Here is a 17,729-nt window from a genome sequence, read left to right as displayed (position 1 = left end):
AGGGTAGAGCAGTGGTGTTTGTGTAGTGTAAGTCATCGTGTTTTAGGGTTTAGGGTAGTGCAGTGGTGTTTGGTAGTGTAGGGGGCGTGCTGGGGATAGCGTTTTAGGGTTTAGGGCAGTGCAGTGGTATTTGGGTATTGTAGGGGGTCGTGCGGGGGTAGCGTTTTAGGGATTAGGGTAGTGCAGTGGTGTTTGGATAGTGTAGGGGGTCGTGCTGGGGTAGTGTTTTATGGTTTAGGGTAGTGCATTGGTGTTCGAGTAGTGTAGGGGGTCATGCTGGTGGTAGTGTTTTAGGGTTTAGGGTAGTGCAGTGATGATTGTGTAGTGTATGGTGTCGTGCTTGGGGTGCGATTCAGGGTTTAAGTTAGTGCAGTGGTGTTTGTGTAGTGTAGGGGGTCGTGCTGGGGGTAGTGTTTTAGGGTTTATGGTAGTGTAGTGGTCTTTGGGTAGTGTAAGGGGTCGTGCTGGGGTAGTGTTTTACGGTTTATGGTAGTGCAGTGGTCTTTGGGTAGTGCAGGGGTCGTGCTGGGGTAGTGTTTTAGGGTTTAGGGTAGTGCAGTGGTGTTTGTGTAGTGTAGGGGGTCGAGCTGGGGGTAGTGTTTTAGGGTTTATGGTAGTGCAGTGGTCTTTGGATAGTGTAGGGGGTCATGCTGGGGAGGGTTTTAGGGTTTAGGGTAGTGCAGTGGTGTTTGGGTAGTGTAGGGGGGTCGTGCTGGTGTAGTATTTTAGGGTTTAGGGTAGGGCATTGGTGTTTAGGAAGTGTAGGGGGTCGGGCTGGGGGTAGTGTTTAAGGGTTCAGGGTAGTGCAGTGGTGTTTGTGTAGTGTAGGGGATCATGTTGGTGGTAGTGTTTTAGGATTTAGGGTAGTGCAGTGATGTTTGTGTAGTGTAGGGGGTCATGCTTGGGGTAGATTTAGGGTCTGGGGTACTGCAGTGGTGTTTGTGTAGTGTGGGGGTCGTACTGGGGTAGTGTTTTAGGGTTTAAGTCAATGCAGTGGTGTTTGTGTAGTGTAGGGGGTCTTGCTGGGGTTAGTGTTTTAGGGTTTAGGGTAGTGCAGTGGTGTTTGTGTAGTGTAGGGGGTCGTGCTGGGGGTAGTGTTTTAGGGTTTAGGGCAGTGCAGTGGTGTTTGGGTTGTGTAAGGGGTCGTGTTGGGGTAGTGTTTTAGGGTTTAGGGTAGTGCAATCGTGTTTGGGTAGGGTACGGTTTGTGTTGGGGTAGTTTTTTAGGGGTTAGGGTAGTGCAGTGGGGTTTGTGTAGTGTAGGGGGTCATGCTGGGTGTAGTGTTTTAGGGTTTAGGGTAGTGCAGTAGTGTTTGGGTAGTGTAGGGGGTCATACTGGGGGTGGTGTTTTAGGGTTTAGGGTAGTGCAGTGGTGTTTGGGTAGTGGAGGGGTCGTGCTGGGGGTAGTGGTTTAGGGTTTAGGGTAGTGCAGTGGTGTTTGGGCAGTGTAGGGGTACTGCTAGGGGTAGTGTTTTAGCGTTAAGGGTAGTGCAATGGTGTTTGGGTAGTGTAGGGGTAATGCTGGGGGTAGTGTTTTAGGATTTAGGGTAGTGCAGTGGTGTTTGGATAGTGTAGGGGATAATGCTGGGGGTAGTGTTTTAGTGTTTAGGGTAGTGCAGTGGTGATAGTGTATTGTAGGGGGCTGTGCTGGGGGTAGTGTTTTAGGGTCTAGGGTAGTGTAGTGGTGTTTGTGTAGTGTAAGGGTAGTGTTTTAGGGAAGTGCAGTGGTGTTTGTGTAGTGTAGGGGGTCGTGCTGGGGGTAGTGTTTTAGGGTTTAGGGTAGTGCAGCAGTGTGTGTGTAGTGTAGGGGGTCGTGTTTTAGGGTTTAGGGTAGTGCAGTGGTCTTTGGGTAGTGTAGGAGGTCGTGCGGGGGTAGTGTTTTGGGGTTTACAGTAGTGCAGTGTTCTTTGGGTAGTGTAGGGGGTCGTGCTGGGGTAGTGTTTTAGGGTTTAGGTTAGTGCAGTGGTGTTAGGGTAGTGTAGGGGTTCGTGCTGGGGTAGTGTTTTAGGGTTTAGGGTAGTGCATTGTTGTTTGGGTAGTGTAGGGGGGCCGTGCTGGGGGTAGTGTTTTAGGGATTAGGGTAGTGCAGTGGTGTTAGTGTAGTGTAGGGGGTCGTGCTGGGGTTAGTGTTTTAGGGTTTAGGGAAGTGCAGTGATGTTTGTGTAGTGTAGGGCGTCGTGCTTGGAGAAGATTTAGGGTTTAGGGCAGTGCAGTAGTGTTTGTGTAGTGTAGGGGGTTGTGCTGGGGGTAGTGTTATGGGTTTACGGTAGTGCAGTGGTCTTTGGGTAATGTAGGGAGTCGTGCTGGGTTAGTGTTTTAGGGTTTAGGGTAGAGCAGTGGTGTTTGGGTAGTGTTTGGGGCCGTGCTGGGGTAGTGTTTTAGGTTTTAGGGTAGGGCATTGGTGTTTGTGAAGTGTAGGGGTCCGTGCTGGTGGTAGTGTTTTAGGGTAGTGCAGTGATGTTTGTGTAATGTAGGGGGTCGTGCTTGTGGTAGATTTAGGGTTTAGGGTATTCCAGTGGGGTTTGTGTAGTGTAGGGGGGTCGTGCTGGGGGTAGTGTTTTAGGGTAGTGCAGTGGTGTTTGGGAAGTGTTGGGGGTCATGCTGGGGTAATGTTTTAGGGTTTAGGGTAGTGCAGTGGTGTTTGGTAGTGTAGGGGGCGTGCTGGGGATAGCGTTTTAGGGTTTAGGGCAGTGCAGTGGTATTTGGGTATTGTAGGGGGTCGTGCGGGGGTAGCGTTTTAGGGATTAGGGTAGTGCAGTGGTGTTTGGATAGTGTAGGGGGTCGTGCTGGGGTAGTGTTTTATGGTTTAGGGTAGTGCATTGGTGTTCGAGTAGTGTAGGGGGTCATGCTGGTGGTAGTGTTTTAGGGTTTAGGGTAGTGCAGTGATGATTGTGTAGTGTATGGTGTCGTGCTTGGGGTGCGATTCAGGGTTTAAGTTAGTGCAGTGGTGTTTGTGTAGTGTAGGGGTCGTGCTGGGGTAGTGTTTTAGGGTTTAGGGCAGTGTAGTGGTGTTTGTGTAGTGTAGGGGGTCGTGCTGGGTTAGTTATTTAGGATTTAGGTTAGTGTAGTGAAGGGGGTCGTGCTGGGGGTAGAGTTTTAGGGTTTAGGGTAGTGCAGTGGTGTTTGTGTAGGGGGTCGTGCTGGGGGTAGAGTTTTAGGGTTTAGGGTAGTGCAGTGGTGTTTGTGTAGTGTAGAGGGCCATGCTGGTGGTAGTGTTTTAGGGTTTAGGGTAGTGCAGTGGTGTTTGTGTGGTGTAGGGGGTCGTGCTGGGGGTAGTGTTTTAGGGTTTATGGTAGTGTAGTGGTCTTTGGGTAGTGTAAGGGGTCGTGCTGGGGTAGTGTTTTACGGTTTATGGTAGTGCAGTGGTCTTTGGGTAGTGCAGGGGTCGTGCTGGGGTAGTGTTTTAGGGTTTAGGGTAGTGCAGTGGTGTTTGTGTAGTGTAGGGGGTCGAGCTGGGGGTAGTGCTTTTGGGTTTATGGTAGTGCAGTGGTCTTTGGGAAGTGTAGGGGGTCGTGCTGGGGTAGTGTTTTAGGGTTTAGGGTAATGCAGTGGTGTTTGTGTAGTGTAGGAGGTCATGCTTGGGTAGTATTTTAGGGTTTAGGGGATTGCAGTGGTGTTTGTGTAGTGTAGGGGGTCGTGCTGGGGGTAGTGTTTTAGGGTTTATGGTAGTGCAGTGGTCTTTGGGTAGTGTAGGGGGTCATGCTGGGGAGGGTTTTAGGGTTTAGGGTAGTGCAGTGGTGTTTGGGTAGTGTAGGGGGGTCGTGCTGGTGTAGTATTTTAGGGTTTAGGGTAGGGCATTGGTGTTTAGGAAGTGTAGGGGGTCGGGCTGGGGGTAGTGTTTAAGGGTTCAGGGTAGTGCAGTGGTGTTTGTGTAGTGTAGGGGATCATGTTGGTGGTAGTGTTTTAGGGTTTAGGGTAGTGCAGTGATGTTTGTGTAGTGTAGGGGGTCATGCTTGGGGTAGATTTAGGGTCTGGGGTACTGCAGTGGTGTTTGTGTAGTGTGGGGGTCGTACTGGGGTAGTGTTTTAGGGTTTAAGTCAATGCAGTGGTGTTTGTGTAGTGTAGGGGGTCTTGCTGGGGCTAGTGTTTTAGGGTTTAGGGTAGTGCAGTGGTGTTTGTGTAGTGTAGGGGGTCGTGCTGGGGGTAGTGTTTTAGGGTTTAGGGCAGTGCAGTGGTGTTTGGGTTGTGTAAGGGGTCGTGTTGGGGTAGTGTTTTAGGGTTTAGGGTAGTGCAATCGTGTTTGGGTAGGGTACGGTTCGTGTTGGGGTAGTTTTTTAGGGGTTAGGGTAGTGCAGTGGGGTTTGTGTAGTGTAGGGGGTCATGCTGGGGGTAGTGTTTTAGGGTTTAGGGTAGTGCAGTAGTGTTTGGGTAGTGTAGGGGGTCATACTGGGGGTGGTGTTTTAGGGTTTAGGGTAGTGCAGTGGTGTTTGGGTAGTGTAGGGGTCGTGCTGGGGGTAGTGGTTTAGGGTTTAGGGTAGTGCAGTGGTGTTTGGGCAGTGTAGGGGTACTGCTAGGGGTAGTGTTTTAGGGTTAAGGGTAGTGCAATGGTGTTTGGGTAGTGTAGGGGTAATGCTGGGGGTAGTGTTTTAGGATTTAGGGTAGTGCAGTGGTGTTTGGATAGTGTAGGGGATAATGCTGGGGGTAGTGTTTTAGTGTTTAGGGGAGTGCAGTGGTGATAGTGTATTGTAGGGGGCTGTGCTGGGGGTAGTGTTTTAGGGTCTAGGGTAGTGTAGTGGTGTTTGTGTAGTGTAGGGGTAGTGTTTTAGGGTAGTGCAGTGGTGTTTGTGTAGTGTAGGGGGTCGTGCTGGGGGTAGTGTTTTAGGGTTTAGGGTAGTGCAGCAGTGTGTGTGTAGTGTAGGGGGTCGTGTTTTAGGGTTTAGGGTAGTGCAGTGGTCTTTGGGTAGTGTAGGAGGTCGTGCGGGGGTAGTGTTTTGGGGTTTACAGTAGTGCAGTGTTCTTTGGGTAGTGTAGGGGGTCGTGCTGGGGTAGTGTTTTAGGGTTTAGGTTAGTGCAGTGGTGTTAGGGTAGTGTAGGGGTTCGTGCTGGGGTAGTGTTTTAGGGTTTAGGGTAGTGCATTGTTGTTTGGGTAGTGTAGGGGGGCCGTGCTGGGGGTAGTGTTTTAGGGATGAGGGTAGTGCAGTGGTGTTAGTGTAGTGTAGGGGGTCGTGCTGGGGTTAGTGTTTTAGGGTTTAGGGAAGTGCAGTGATGTTTGTGTAGTGTAGGGCGTCGTGCTTGGAGAAGATTTAGGGTTTAGGGCAGTGCAGTAGTGTTTGTGTAGTGTAGGGGGTTGTGCTGGGGGTAGTGTTATGGGTTTACGGTAGTGCAGTGGTCTTTGGGTAATGTAGGGAGTCGTGCTGGGTTAGTGTTTTAGGGTTTAGGGTAGAGCAGTGGTGTTTGGGTAGTGTTTGGGGCCGTGCTGGGGTAGTGTTTTAGGTTTTAGGGCAGGGCATTGGTGTTTGTGAAGTGTAGGGGTCCGTGCTGGTGGTAGTGTTTTAGGGTAGTGCAGTGATAATTGTGTAATGTAGGGGGTCGTGCTTGTGGTAGATTTAGGGTTTAGGGTATTCCAGTGGGGTTTGTGTAGTGTAGGGGGGTCGTGCTGGGGGTAGTGTTTTAGGGTAGTGCAGTGGTGTTTGGGAAGTGTTGGGGGTCATGCTGGGGTAATGTTTTAGGGCTTACGGTAGTGCTGTGGTCTTTGGGTAGTGTAGGGAGTCGAGCTGGGTAGTGTTTAAGAGTTTAGGATAGAGCAGTGGTGTTTGTGTAGTGTAGCGGGTTGTGCTGGTGGTAGTGTTTTAGGGATTAGGGCAGTGCAATGGTGTTTGGGTAGTGTAGGGGGTCGTGTTGGGGTAGTGTTTTAGGGTTTAGGTTAGTGCAGTGGTGTTTGTGAAGTGTAGGGGTAGTGTTTTAGGATTTAGGGTAGTGCAGTGGTGTTTGTGTAGTGTAGGGGGTCGTGCTGAGGGTAGTATTTTAGGGTTTAGGGCAGTGCAGTGGTGTTTGGGTAGTGTACTGTGTTGTGCTGGGGGTTGTATTTTAGGGTCTACGGTAGTGCAGTAGTGTGTGTGTAGTGTAGGGGTAGTGTTTTAAGGTTTAGGGTACTGCAGTGGTCTTTGGATAGTGTAGGGGGTTGTGCGGGTGTAGTGTTTTAGAGTTTAGGGTAGTGCAGTGGTGCTTTGGTAGTTTAGGGGGTCGTGCTGGGGGTAGTGTTTTTGGGTTTAAGGTAGTGCAGTGGTCTTTGGGTAGTATAGGGGGTTGTGTGGGGGTAGTGTTTTAGGGGTTACAGTAGTGCAGTAGTCTTTGAGTAGTGTAGGGGTTCGTGCTCGGGTAGTGTTTTAGGGTTTAGGGTAGTGCAGTTGTGTTTGGGTGGTGTAGGGGGTCGTGCGGGGGGTAGTGTTTTAGGGTTTACAGTAATGCAGTGGTCTTTGGGTAGTGTAAGCGGTCGTGCTGGGGTAGTGTTTTAGGGTTTAGGGTAGTGCAGTCGTGTTAGGGTAGTGTAGGGGTTCATGCTGGGGTAGTGTTTTAGGGTTTAGGGTAGTGCATTGTTGTTTGGGTAGTGTAGGGGGCCGTGCTGGGCGTAGTGTTTTAGAGATTAAGGTAGTTCAGTGGTGTTAGTGTAGTGTAGGGGGTCATGCTGGGGTTAGTGTTTTAGGGTTTAGGGTAGTGCAGTGGTGTTTGTGTAGTGTAGGGGGTCATGCTCGTGGTAGTGTTTAAGGTTTTAGGGCAGTGCAGTGATGTTTGTGTAATGTAGGGGGTTGTGCTTGGGGAAGATTTAGGGTTTAGGTCAGTAAAGTAGTGTTTGTTTAGTGTAGGGGGTCGTGCTGGGGGTAGTGTTTTAGGGTTTATGGTAGTGTAGTGGTCTTTGGGTAGTGTAAGGGGTCGTGCTGGGGGTAGTGTTTTAGGGTTTAGGGTAGTGCAGTGGTGTTTGGGTAGTGTAGGGGTCGTGCTGGGGGTAGTGGTTTAGGGTTTAGGGTAGTGCAGTGGTGGTTGGGTAGTGTAGGGGGTACTGCTAGTGGTAGTGTTTTAGGGTTAAGGGTAGTGCAATGGTGTTTGGGTAGTGTAGGGGTAATGCTGGGGGTAGTGTTTTAGGGTTTAGGGTAGTGCAGTGGTGTTTGGATAGTGTAGGGGATAATGCTGGGGGTAGTGTTTAAGGTTTTAGGGTAGTGCAATGGCGTTTGGGTAGTATAGGGGGTTGTGCTGGGGGTAGTGTTTTAGTGTTTAGGGTAGTGCAGTGGTGTTAGTTTAGTGTAGGGGGCTGTGCTGGGGGTAGTGTTTTAGGGTCTAGGGTAGTGCAGTGGTGTTCGTGTAGTGTAGGGGTAGTGTTTTAGGGTTTAGGGTAGTGCAGCAGTGTGTGTGTAGTATAGGGGGTCGTGTTTTAGGGTTTAGGGTAGTGCAGTGGTCTTTGGGTAGTGTAGGAGGTCGTGCGGGGGTAGTGTTTTGGGGTTTAGGGTAGTGCAGTGTTCTTTGGGTAGTGTAGGGGGTCGGGCAGGGGGTAGTGTTTAAGGGTTTACAGTAGTGCAGTGGTCTTTGGGTAGTGTAGGGGGTCGTGCTGGGGTAGTGTTTTAGGGTTTAGGTTAGTGCAGTGGTGTTAGGGTAGTGTAGGGGTTCGTCCTGGGATAGTGTTTTAGGGTTTAGGGTAGTGCATTGTTGTTTGGGTAGTGTAGGGGGTCGTGCTGGGGGTAGTGTTTTAGGAATTAGGGTAGTGCAGTGATGTTTGTGTAGTGTAGGGATAGTGTTTTAGGGTTTAGGGTAGTGCAGTGGTGTTTGTGTAGTGTAGGGGGTCGTGCTGGGGGTAGTGTTTTAGGGTTTAGGGTAGTGCAGCAGTGTGTGTGTAGTGTAGGGGGTCGTGTTTTAGGGTTTAGGGTAGTGCAGTGGTCTTTGGGTAGTGTAGGAGGTCGTGCGGGGGTAGTGTTTTGGGGTTTAGGGTAGTGCAGTGTTCTTTGGGTAGTGTAGGGGGTCGGGCAGGGGGTAGTGTTTAAGGGTTTACAGTAGTGCAGTGGTCTTTGGGTAGTGTAGGGGGTCGTGCTGGGGTAGTGTTTTAGGGTTTAGGTTAGTACAGTGGTGTTAGGGTAGTGTAGGGGTTCATGCTTGGGGTAGATTTAGGGTTTGGGGTACTGCAGTGGTGTCTGTGTAGTGTGGGGGTCGTACTGGGGTAGTGTTTTAGGGTTTAAGTCAATGCAGTGGTGTTAGACCTGCCAGTCCTTTGGCTGTTCCCTCCTCATTTTTTTTCCCTTACCCTCTAATTTTTTCTGTCTACTAGTTACTTTTTGGTGTTGGCGTAGAGGCCCTGGGTGCCCATTTTCACTGATTGAGAGTGAGGCGCAAGGTGCTCCTCTAAAATGGAGGGTGGATGAGGTCTCCTCTACAAAATGGTGGCCTAAACTGTCACCTCAGAACCTGGGCCATAGGCTGTCATGAGGGATTCCGGAACCTTCCGGGTCACTCTGGCTAGTCAGGGCCCAGGCTATATATAGGGGTGAGGGGCGGCGGCCATTTTAGGTAGTCGGTGTGAGGTGAGGTGGTCGGCAGCCAGGCACCTGAGTGGGGAGGTGGGTGCGCTAGAGGGGGGGAATTGACCGTACTTAGGGCCTGCTTTTTCCCCCCTGGTTGACACTGCCCTCCATCTTGTGACCTGACCCTACCGTTAGCCTCTGACCTTGGGGAACAAGCCAACCTGAAGGGCTATTTGCCTAGTCAGGACCTCTGAAGGGAATAGGGGTAGGGAGTCACCATCACTGGCCCAAAGCCCCTATCTCCCTACTGCTGCCCGGAGCCCTGGGATACCCCCGATCTTGAAACTGACCGCTGTTCTGGGCAAGGTAGAAATGTGACCAGTGCTGCAGTCCCAGGAAAACTGGCTGTACAGGTGGATTGCCCCTGAGCTGCAGATCACCCCCCTTAACTTGGGTCACCCCCGCTGAAGATTCCATAAGAGGACACTTACCGCTGCGGCCCGGGGTCCCGAGGATCACCCCTCTTGTCGCCAGGGGCTTGTGAGGAGGACCGCTGTTCTTACGGGTTGAGGCGCGGCCCTCTGTGAGGGAAGTGCGTCGCCGAGGTTTCCTGTGGGCCGCGTTAGGCTTGAGGTGTTGGTGCTCAGATCACGTGACGGGGGCGGACTGCGAGACGCCGCCCCCACCGCTACGCGACTTGCTGGCCGTGTGGTGCCCTCGCAGGTCGCGCTGCCTTAGGCGACTGCGGGCGCAGACTCGGGACGAGAGAAAGAGCGGACCCTACACTTCAACCCTCTCGCCTGTTGAACTGCAGCGGAGCAGAAAGGCCCTCGGCCCGGACATCGCCGGGTGGCCAAGGAACTTGCGCAAGGGCCTATAACTGGCCGAAGAATAAGGTAACCCCAAGGGGAGGGCGGGAAGACTCAAGTGAGACCAAGAGCCGTCCCTCTCCTGGGGGAGGGAGGGGGAAACTGGCCAACCCTGTTTCAGTCTGCAAAATCCACTGAGTGGAATACGAAGCCCTCAGCCAGGCTCTGAAAATAAGTCACATTAAGTCCGCAAATGCAGCATTGGAACCCCTGACCTTTGGATCGGATAAAAGGCCTTGTACTTGTTGACTATATTCGCAGTGAAATGTCCCTGCTATGTACAGCATAATATTTATTGGCCCTATTTAAAGTAGTGCCAACGCTTAGTGCGGCCTTGTAATTGTTGACTACATTTGCAGTGCATTGTCCATGCTATGTGCGGCATATTATTTATTGACCCTTTCCAAAGTTATGTCAATGCTATGTGCGGCATATTATTTATTGACCTTTTTCAAAGTAATGTCAGTGCCATGTGCGGCTGTGTAGTTCTTGACTTAATTTAAAACGCAAAGTCATTGTTATGTGCGGCACTAAATCGATTGACTCTATTCAAAGTGCTAAGCAATTGTGGGGGATGAAATGATTAATGACTTCATTTTCGACGTTAGTGAACTTGCTATACTGACAATCTAATACTGATGAAACATTTTGACCCTAAGGTGTTATAAGCCAAATTGATTAATTTGATCTGAAAGAAAAAAAAGAAGAAACAAGAAATAAGGAAAGATAAAGCTTTTTTACCTTTTCTATCCTCTTGGCGTAGCGTCATTTTTAGTGGTGGTGCGCTGGAGTGTGAAATGAGTGTGATGCAAGCACAACATGTTAACGAGTATAGGGATTCCCACTTGAGCCAAGCTACCCCCGGATCTTAGGTCCAACAAGTGGTGTTTGTGTAGTGTAGGGGGTCTTGCTGGGGTTAGTGTTTTAGGGTTTAGGGTAGTGCAGTGGTGTTTGTGTAGTGTAGGGGGTCGTGCTGGGGGTAGTGTTTTAGGGTTTAGGGCAGTGCAGTGGTGTTTGGGTTGTGTAAGGGGTCGTGTTGGGGTAGTGTTTTAGGGTTTAGGGTAGTGCAATCGTGTTTGGGTAGGGTACGGTTTGTGTTGGGGTAGTTTTTTAGGGGTTAGGGTAGTGCAGTGGGGTTTGTGTAGTGTAGGGGGTCATGCTGGGTGTAGTGTTTTAGGGTTTAGGGTAGTGCAGTAGTGTTTGGGTAGTGTAGGGGGTCATACTGGGGGTGGTGTTTTAGGGTTTAGGGTAGTGCAGTGGTGTTTGGGTAGTGGAGGGGTCGTGCTGGGGGTAGTGGTTTAGGGTTTAGGGTAGTGCAGTGGTGTTTGGGCAGTGTAGGGGTACTGCTAGGGGTAGTGTTTTAGCGTTAAGGGTAGTGCAATGGTGTTTGGGTAGTGTAGGGGTAATGCTGGGGGTAGTGTTTTAGGATTTAGGGTAGTGCAGTGGTGTTTGGATAGTGTAGGGGATAATGCTGGGGGTAGTGTTTTAGTGTTTAGGGTAGTGCAGTGGTGATAGTGTATTGTAGGGGGCTGTGCTGGGGGTAGTGTTTTAGGGTCTAGGGTAGTGTAGTGGTGTTTGTGTAGTGTAAGGGTAGTGTTTTAGGGAAGTGCAGTGGTGTTTGTGTAGTGTAGGGGGTCGTGCTGGGGGTAGTGTTTTAGGGTTTAGGGTAGTGCAGCAGTGTGTGTGTAGTGTAGGGGGTCGTGTTTTAGGGTTTAGGGTAGTGCAGTGGTCTTTGGGTAGTGTAGGAGGTCGTGCGGGGGTAGTGTTTTGGGGTTTACAGTAGTGCAGTGTTCTTTGGGTAGTGTAGGGGGTCGTGCTGGGGTAGTGTTTTAGGGTTTAGGTTAGTGCAGTGGTGTTAGGGTAGTGTAGGGGTTCGTGCTGGGGTAGTGTTTTAGGGTTTAGGGTAGTGCATTGTTGTTTGGGTAGTGTAGGGGGGCCGTGCTGGGGGTAGTGTTTTAGGGATTAGGGTAGTGCAGTGGTGTTAGTGTAGTGTAGGGGGTCGTGCTGGGGTTAGTGTTTTAGGGTTTAGGGAAGTGCAGTGATGTTTGTGTAGTGTAGGGCGTCGTGCTTGGAGAAGATTTAGGGTTTAGGGCAGTGCAGTAGTGTTTGTGTAGTGTAGGGGGTTGTGCTGGGGGTAGTGTTATGGGTTTACGGTAGTGCAGTGGTCTTTGGGTAATGTAGGGAGTCGTGCTGGGTTAGTGTTTTAGGGTTTAGGGTAGAGCAGTGGTGTTTGGGTAGTGTTTGGGGCCGTGCTGGGGTAGTGTTTTAGGTTTTAGGGTAGGGCATTGGTGTTTGTGAAGTGTAGGGGTCCGTGCTGGTGGTAGTGTTTTAGGGTAGTGCAGTGATGTTTGTGTAATGTAGGGGGTCGTGCTTGTGGTAGATTTAGGGTTTAGGGTATTCCAGTGGGGTTTGTGTAGTGTAGGGGGGTCGTGCTGGGGGTAGTGTTTTAGGGTAGTGCAGTGGTGTTTGGGAAGTGTTGGGGGTCATGCTGGGGTAATGTTTTAGGGTTTAGGGTAGTGCAGTGGTGTTTGGTAGTGTAGGGGGCGTGCTGGGGATAGCGTTTTAGGGTTTAGGGCAGTGCAGTGGTATTTGGGTATTGTAGGGGGTCGTGCGGGGGTAGCGTTTTAGGGATTAGGGTAGTGCAGTGGTGTTTGGATAGTGTAGGGGGTCGTGCTGGGGTAGTGTTTTATGGTTTAGGGTAGTGCATTGGTGTTCGAGTAGTGTAGGGGGTCATGCTGGTGGTAGTGTTTTAGGGTTTAGGGTAGTGCAGTGATGATTGTGTAGTGTATGGTGTCGTGCTTGGGGTGCGATTCAGGGTTTAAGTTAGTGCAGTGGTGTTTGTGTAGTGTAGGGGTCGTGCTGGGGTAGTGTTTTAGGGTTTAGGGCAGTGTAGTGGTGTTTGTGTAGTGTAGGGGGTCGTGCTGGGTTAGTTATTTAGGATTTAGGTTAGTGTAGTGAAGGGGGTCGTGCTGGGGGTAGAGTTTTAGGGTTTAGGGTAGTGCAGTGGTGTTTGTGTAGGGGGTCGTGCTGGGGGTAGAGTTTTAGGGTTTAGGGTAGTGCAGTGGTGTTTGTGTAGTGTAGAGGGCCATGCTGGTGGTAGTGTTTTAGGGTTTAGGGTATTGCAGTGGTGTTTGTGTGGTGTAGGGGGTCGTGCTGGGGGTAGTGTTTTAGGGTTTATGGTAGTGTAGTGGTCTTTGGGTAGTGTAAGGGGTCGTGCTGGGGTAGTGTTTTACGGTTTATGGTAGTGCAGTGGTCTTTGGGTAGTGCAGGGGTCGTGCTGGGGTAGTGTTTTAGGGTTTAGGGTAGTGCAGTGGTGTTTGTGTAGTGTAGGGGGTCGAGCTGGGGGTAGTGCTTTTGGGTTTATGGTAGTGCAGTGGTCTTTGGGAAGTGTAGGGGGTCGTGCTGGGGTAGTGTTTTAGGGTTTAGGGTAATGCAGTGGTGTTTGTGTAGTGTAGGAGGTCATGCTTGGGTAGTATTTTAGGGTTTAGGGGATTGCAGTGGTGTTTGTGTAGTGTAGGGGGTCGTGCTGGGGGTAGTGTTTTAGGGTTTATGGTAGTGCAGTGGTCTTTGGGTAGTGTAGGGGGTCATGCTGGGGAGGGTTTTAGGGTTTAGGGTAGTGCAGTGGTGTTTGGGTAGTGTAGGGGGGTCGTGCTGGTGTAGTATTTTAGGGTTTAGGGTAGGGCATTGGTGTTTAGGAAGTGTAGGGGGTCGGGCTGGGGGTAGTGTTTAAGGGTTCAGGGTAGTGCAGTGGTGTTTGTGTAGTGTAGGGGATCATGTTGGTGGTAGTGTTTTAGGGTTTAGGGTAGTGCAGTGATGTTTGTGTAGTGTAGGGGGTCATGCTTGGGGTAGATTTAGGGTCTGGGGTACTGCAGTGGTGTTTGTGTAGTGTGGGGGTCGTACTGGGGTAGTGTTTTAGGGTTTAAGTCAATGCAGTGGTGTTTGTGTAGTGTAGGGGGTCTTGCTGGGGCTAGTGTTTTAGGGTTTAGGGTAGTGCAGTGGTGTTTGTGTAGTGTAGGGGGTCGTGCTGGGGGTAGTGTTTTAGGGTTTAGGGCAGTGCAGTGGTGTTTGGGTTGTGTAAGGGGTCGTGTTGGGGTAGTGTTTTAGGGTTTAGGGTAGTGCAATCGTGTTTGGGTAGGGTACGGTTCGTGTTGGGGTAGTTTTTTAGGGGTTAGGGTAGTGCAGTGGGGTTTGTGTAGTGTAGGGGGTCATGCTGGGGGTAGTGTTTTAGGGTTTAGGGTAGTGCAGTAGTGTTTGGGTAGTGTAGGGGGTCATACTGGGGGTGGTGTTTTAGGGTTTAGGGTAGTGCAGTGGTGTTTGGGTAGTGTAGGGGTCGTGCTGGGGGTAGTGGTTTAGGGTTTAGGGTAGTGCAGTGGTGTTTGGGCAGTGTAGGGGTACTGCTAGGGGTAGTGTTTTAGGGTTAAGGGTAGTGCAATGGTGTTTGGGTAGTGTAGGGGTAATGCTGGGGGTAGTGTTTTAGGATTTAGGGTAGTGCAGTGGTGTTTGGATAGTGTAGGGGATAATGCTGGGGGTAGTGTTTTAGTGTTTAGGGTAGTGCAGTGGTGATAGTGTATTGTAGGGGGCTGTGCTGGGGGTAGTGTTTTAGGGTCTAGGGTAGTGTAGTGGTGTTTGTGTAGTGTAGGGGTAGTGTTTTAGGGTAGTGCAGTGGTGTTTGTGTAGTGTAGGGGGTCGTGCTGGGGGTAGTGTTTTAGGGTTTAGGGTAGTGCAGCAGTGTGTGTGTAGTGTAGGGGGTCGTGTTTTAGGGTTTAGGGTAGTGCAGTGGTCTTTGGGTAGTGTAGGAGGTCGTGCGGGGGTAGTGTTTTGGGGTTTACAGTAGTGCAGTGTTCTTTGGGTAGTGTAGGGGGTCGTGCTGGGGTAGTGTTTTAGGGTTTAGGTTAGTGCAGTGGTGTTAGGGTAGTGTAGGGGTTCGTGCTGGGGTAGTGTTTTAGGGTTTAGGGTAGTGCATTGTTGTTTGGGTAGTGTAGGGGGGCCGTGCTGGGGGTAGTGTTTTAGGGATGAGGGTAGTGCAGTGGTGTTAGTGTAGTGTAGGGGGTCGTGCTGGGGTTAGTGTTTTAGGGTTTAGGGAAGTGCAGTGATGTTTGTGTAGTGTAGGGCGTCGTGCTTGGAGAAGATTTAGGGTTTAGGGCAGTGCAGTAGTGTTTGTGTAGTGTAGGGGGTTGTGCTGGGGGTAGTGTTATGGGTTTACGGTAGTGCAGTGGTCTTTGGGTAATGTAGGGAGTCGTGCTGGGTTAGTGTTTTAGGGTTTAGGGTAGAGCAGTGGTGTTTGGGTAGTGTTTGGGGCCGTGCTGGGGTAGTGTTTTAGGTTTTAGGGCAGGGCATTGGTGTTTGTGAAGTGTAGGGGTCCGTGCTGGTGGTAGTGTTTTAGGGTAGTGCAGTGATAATTGTGTAATGTAGGGGGTCGTGCTTGTGGTAGATTTAGGGTTTAGGGTATTCCAGTGGGGTTTGTGTAGTGTAGGGGGGTCGTGCTGGGGGTAGTGTTTTAGGGTAGTGCAGTGGTGTTTGGGAAGTGTTGGGGGTCATGCTGGGGTAATGTTTTAGGGCTTACGGTAGTGCTGTGGTCTTTGGGTAGTGTAGGGAGTCGAGCTGGGTAGTGTTTAAGAGTTTAGGATAGAGCAGTGGTGTTTGTGTAGTGTAGCGGGTTGTGCTGGTGGTAGTGTTTTAGGGATTAGGGCAGTGCAATGGTGTTTGGGTAGTGTAGGGGGTCGTGTTGGGGTAGTGTTTTAGGGTTTAGGTTAGTGCAGTGGTGTTTGTGAAGTGTAGGGGGTCGTGCTAGGGGTAGTGTTTTAGGGTTTAGGGCAGTGCAATGGTGTTTGGGTAGTGTAGGGGGTTGTGCTGGGGGTAGTGTTTTAGGGTCTAGGGTAGTGCAGTGGTGTTTGTGTTGTGTAGGGGTAGTGTTTTAGGATTTAGGGTAGTGCAGTGGTGTTTGTGTAGTGTAGGGGGTCGTGCTGAGGGTAGTATTTTAGGGTTTAGGGCAGTGCAGTGGTGTTTGGGTAGTGTACTGTGTTGTGCTGGGGGTTGTATTTTAGGGTCTACGGTAGTGCAGTAGTGTGTGTGTAGTGTAGGGGTAGTGTTTTAAGGTTTAGGGTACTGCAGTGGTCTTTGGATAGTGTAGGGGGTTGTGCGGGTGTAGTGTTTTAGAGTTTAGGGTAGTGCAGTGGTGCTTTGGTAGTTTAGGGGGTCGTGCTGGGGGTAGTGTTTTTGGGTTTAAGGTAGTGCAGTGGTCTTTGGGTAGTATAGGGGGTTGTGTGGGGGTAGTGTTTTAGGGGTTACAGTAGTGCAGTAGTCTTTGAGTAGTGTAGGGGTTCGTGCTCGGGTAGTGTTTTAGGGTTTAGGGTAGTGCAGTTGTGTTTGGGTGGTGTAGGGGGTCGTGCGGGGGGTAGTGTTTTAAGGTTTACAGTAATGCAGTGGTCTTTGGGTAGTGTAAGCGGTCGTGCTGGGGTAGTGTTTTAGGGTTTAGGGTAGTGCAGTCGTGTTAGGGTAGTGTAGGGGTTCATGCTGGGGTAGTGTTTTAGGGTTTAGGGTAGTGCATTGTTGTTTGGGTAGTGTAGGGGGCCGTGCTGGGCGTAGTGTTTTAGAGATTAAGGTAGTTCAGTGGTGTTAGTGTAGTGTAGGGGGTCATGCTGGGGTTAGTGTTTTAGGGTTTAGGGTAGTGCAGTGGTGTTTGTGTAGTGTAGGGGGTCATGCTCGTGGTAGTGTTTAAGGTTTTAGGGCAGTGCAGTGATGTTTGTGTAATGTAGGGGGTTGTGCTTGGGGAAGATTTAGGGTTTAGGTCAGTAAAGTAGTGTTTGTTTAGTGTAGGGGGTCGTGCTGGGGGTAGTGTTTTAGGGTTTATGGTAGTGTAGTGGTCTTTGGGTAGTGTAAGGGGTCGTGCTGGGGGTAGTGTTTTAGGGTTTAGGGTAGTGCAGTGGTGTTTGGGTAGTGTAGGGGTCGTGCTGGGGGTAGTGGTTTAGGGTTTAGGGTAGTGCAGTGGTGGTTGGGTAGTGTAGGGGGTACTGCTAGTGGTAGTGTTTTAGGGTTAAGGGTAGTGCAATGGTGTTTGGGTAGTGTAGGGGTAATGCTGGGGGTAGTGTTTTAGGGTTTAGGGTAGTGCAGTGGTGTTTGGATAGTGTAGGGGATAATGCTGGGGGTAGTGTTTAAGGTTTTAGGGTAGTGCAATGGCGTTTGGGTAGTATAGGGGGTTGTGCTGGGGGTAGTGTTTTAGTGTTTAGGGTAGTGCAGTGGTGTTAGTTTAGTGTAGGGGGCTGTGCTGGGGGTAGTGTTTTAGGGTCTAGGGTAGTGCAGTGGTGTTCGTGTAGTGTAGGGGTAGTGTTTTAGGGTTTAGGGTAGTGCAGCAGTGTGTGTGTAGTATAGGGGGTCGTGTTTTAGGGTTTAGGGTAGTGCAGTGGTCTTTGGGTAGTGTAGGAGGTCGTGCGGGGGTAGTGTTTTGGGGTTTAGGGTAGTGCAGTGTTCTTTGGGTAGTGTAGGGGGTCGGGCAGGGGGTAGTGTTTAAGGGTTTACAGTAGTGCAGTGGTCTTTGGGTAGTGTAGGGGGTCGTGCTGGGGTAGTGTTTTAGGGTTTAGGTTAGTGCAGTGGTGTTAGGGTAGTGTAGGGGTTCGTCCTGGGATAGTGTTTTAGGGTTTAGGGTAGTGCATTGTTGTTTGGGTAGTGTAGGGGGTCGTGCTGGGGGTAGTGTTTTAGGAATTAGGGTAGTGCAGTGATGTTTGTGTAGTGTAGGGATAGTGTTTTAGGGTTTAGGGTAGTGCAGTGGTGTTTGTGTAGTGTAGGGGGTCGTGCTGGGGGTAGTGTTTTAGGGTTTAGGGTAGTGCAGCAGTGTGTGTGTAGTGTAGGGGGTCGTGTTTTAGGGTTTAGGGTAGTGCAGTGGTCTTTGGGTAGTGTAGGAGGTCGTGCGGGGGTAGTGTTTTGGGGTTTAGGGTAGTGCAGTGTTCTTTGGGTAGTGTAGGGGGTCGGGCAGGGGGTAGTGTTTAAGGGTTTACAGTAGTGCAGTGGTCTTTGGGTAGTGTAGGGGGTCGTGCTGGGGTAGTGTTTTAGGGTTTAGGTTAGTACAGTGGTGTTAGGGTAGTGTAGGGGTTCATGCTTGGGGTAGATTTAGGGTTTGGGGTACTGCAGTGGTGTCTGTGTAGTGTGGGGGTCGTACTGGGGTAGTGTTTTAGGGTTTAAGTCAATGCAGTGGTGTTAGACCTGCCAGTCCTTTGGCTGTTCCCTCCTCATTTTTTTTCCCTTACCCTCTAATTTTTTCTGTCTACTAGTTACTTTTTGGTGTTGGCGTAGAGGCCCTGGGTGCCCATTTTCACTGATTGAGAGTGAGGCGCAAGGTGCTCCTCTAAAATGGAGGGTGGATGAGGTCTCCTCTACAAAATGGTGGCCTAAACTGTCACCTCAGAACCTGGGCCATAGGCTGT

The sequence above is a fragment of the Triturus cristatus genome, chromosome 1_1, assembly GCF_964204655.1.
Source record: "Triturus cristatus chromosome 1_1, aTriCri1.1, whole genome shotgun sequence".
In the NCBI taxonomy this organism is placed as follows: Eukaryota; Metazoa; Chordata; class Amphibia; order Caudata; family Salamandridae; genus Triturus; species Triturus cristatus.
This window is presented reverse-complemented; position numbering follows the sequence as displayed.